Genomic DNA, 2,698 nt, shown 5'->3' with positions numbered 1-2,698 from the left:
TTTTGAATGTTTCAACCAAGTCAGAATTAAAAGGTCCATTAGAGTATCAAGAGGAGACCCTAGTACATCTTATCCATGTGCAAGAGAGGTCCAACATAACTTTATTTGGGCCATGAGGTCAGGACAGCAAAGGAAACAAAAAGAATCCTTCTACAACTTGGAAACAACATGGGTGGCTACCTTTTCCTCTTTTTTTTTCTAGGATTAAAGGGTTGCATGGAAGGCTATAAATAAGCCTTGAATCAGTTCTGTAATATTTTACTTCCTTCTCTTCTTCTCATGACAGAAAATGGATTTAATATTATGGGCTTTGTTTTATATTGTTAGCTACAGCCCAAGGCTTGTTTGGGCTTAATTAATACTTTGTTTTCAGTTAGGATCCAAGAATAGTTATGGGCTTTTTAGTTTAGGGTTTTGGGTCAGTTTTAAGCAGACCTATTTAAGTCCATATAAGGGATCCATTAGGGTTAACTTTTTAATAACTATTTAAACTCATGTAAACCAAATTTCCAGTGCTTTTGGATGATAATTACTTCTGAAATTTTTTTTTCAGTTTTAACGTATGAGAGTGATTCTGGCATTCTTTAGTTCTTGAACGAACTGAATGTGACTTATCAAAGATTAACTGGCTTCGTGGCGTCATTCTACTCAATCCAATAGCGTTGGTGCCTTGGGGCAGGTTTTTATTGTGTCACACTCCTATCAGAACTATTTCAGCTTTTCAGGATCAGATCTTAATCTTGATTGTGGGTTGCGTGACCACGTGATCACGAGGTTCACATCAGGACCTTTGCAGGAATGTCTAGAACTCAGAATTTGGTTTTTGATCAAATCAAATGTATCATCTGTGATAAGCTTGATTTGATGGGGAATGTTCTACCAATAGAAGAAAACAAAAGGATTCAAAGAGCTTGGAGGGTCAATAACATAGATTCTTCATTTGATATTTAGATGGTTGTATTGGTTTCCCTAACGAATCTAGTTAGGTCTCAGTTTTCTGTTTGGTGGCTACCCTATAGCTATCTGTTGTTTTATGTTTCTATTCTCATTGTAAATCTAGGGTATGCCCTTTATAATACATATATCAACTTACCCAAAAAAGAAAAAGGTTTGTGAAGGATTTTAGTACTATCGCTACACCTTTAACTAAATTTGTGAAAATGTTTGTTGGATTTAAATGGAATGATCTTGGATAAGGCTTTTAATTTGTTGAAAGATAAACTTTGTTTGGCATCTATTTTAGCTTTGCCAGACTTTATGAGTGCTGTTGAAGTTGAATGTGATGCTTCAGGTATAGGTATAGGAGTTTTGTTGATGTAGAATAGGGGGCCACATTGTGTACTTGAGTGAAAAACTAAATGGAGCGACCTTGAATTACCCTACATATGACAAGGAGTTAATGCCTTGGTAAGAACTTTAAAGACATGACAACATTACCTGTGGCCCAAGAAGTTTGTGAAACATTCAGATCATAAATCATTGAAGCACTTGAAATGAAAAAATAAGTTGAGTTGGAGACATGCTAAATGGTTAAATTTATTGAATTCTTTTTGTATACGATCAAGTATAAGTAAGGAAAAGAAAAGATTGTGCCTGTACCCATAGAACCATGGGTAGATATTTTGATGGACATCGCCTTAGGTTTCCCTAGGTCAAAACAGGGTAGGGATTTAATCTTGGTAGTTGTTGATAGGTTTTCAAAGATGACACACTTCATTCCATGTCATAAAAATGATGATGCAACTAATATTGCTGATTTGTTTTTTAAAGAGACAGTACCGCTTCGTAGGGTTCTTAAGAGCATTGTTTTTTATAGAGATGTTAAGTTTCTTAGCTATTTTTGGAAGGTGTTATGGGGTAAATTGGGTACTAAACTGTTGTTTTCAACAACTTGTCACCCTTAAACAGATGGACATACCAAAGTAGTTAATAGAACCTTAACATAACTTTTGCATGCTGCTATCAATCAGAAGAATTTAAAAAATTGAAAAGACTGTTTGCCATTTATAAAGTTTGTATACAATCATAGTGTGCGCCATCTACTACTGAATCTTTCACCATTATGGATTTAACACTTTTTATCTCATGAATTTGATTCCTTTACTTGTTGATAAAGGTGGTGAAGACATCACTCCATAAGAGTGTGTGACAACAAATTGAAAAAAGGAACTGTGTGTATGCGAACGAAGCCAATAAAGGGCGCAAACATGTTGTCTTCCAGCCAAATTCCTAGAAAACCAGGTAAATCAGGTTTGATAAGAGTGTGTGATGTGCTGTGAATGATTCGAAAATCAGCAATAATGAATCTGACCAAAATGGATGAAGGATGGGTCTGGTTGTGTTGTCTTTCTTTTGGGTGTCTTGTCTGGATTATAATGATTTTAAGGTAAATAAGGTGGAGGATAGACTAGAATGATACTCTCATAAGTCGATTTGGACGCCAAAAAAATCAATCTAGGATTTTGACGCCACACTCTTGTGATTAAAGACTGATAAGTCAAGTAGGGTTCTTTACAAATTAATTTGGAAGAACAACTCTTAATTCTCATAATTAAGTTTCAAATCTTAGTGATTAGTACTTAAAAGTGCATTTTTATCATGGTTTTATATCATCATTTTGCACTTGAAGTATCAATAACTCCTTAACCAAAGCATATTTTATAATAATATATCTAATAATACAAGATACCTTTAATTT

At 34.4% G+C, this 2,698-nt stretch overlaps 1 long non-coding RNA gene across 1 annotated transcript in view; it reads left to right on the top strand.

Annotated features, from left to right (window-relative positions):
* Positions 1–944: 944 nt before the first annotated feature.
* Positions 945–2,698, top strand: part of LOC105114640 (uncharacterized) — a 15,542-nt gene continuing 13,788 nt past the window's right edge. The window contains exon 1 of the long non-coding RNA XR_840175.1: positions 945–1,075. This is a non-coding gene — a long non-coding RNA (uncharacterized LOC105114640). The remainder of the gene's footprint in view (positions 1,076–2,698) is intronic.

This window comes from Populus euphratica, unplaced genomic scaffold (assembly GCF_000495115.2).
Source record: "Populus euphratica unplaced genomic scaffold, PopEup_1.0 scaffold553.1, whole genome shotgun sequence".
In the NCBI taxonomy this organism is placed as follows: Eukaryota; Viridiplantae; Streptophyta; class Magnoliopsida; order Malpighiales; family Salicaceae; genus Populus; species Populus euphratica.
Note: the sequence above shows the minus strand (reverse complement) of the source record. Positions and strands in the feature narration are given on the sequence as shown.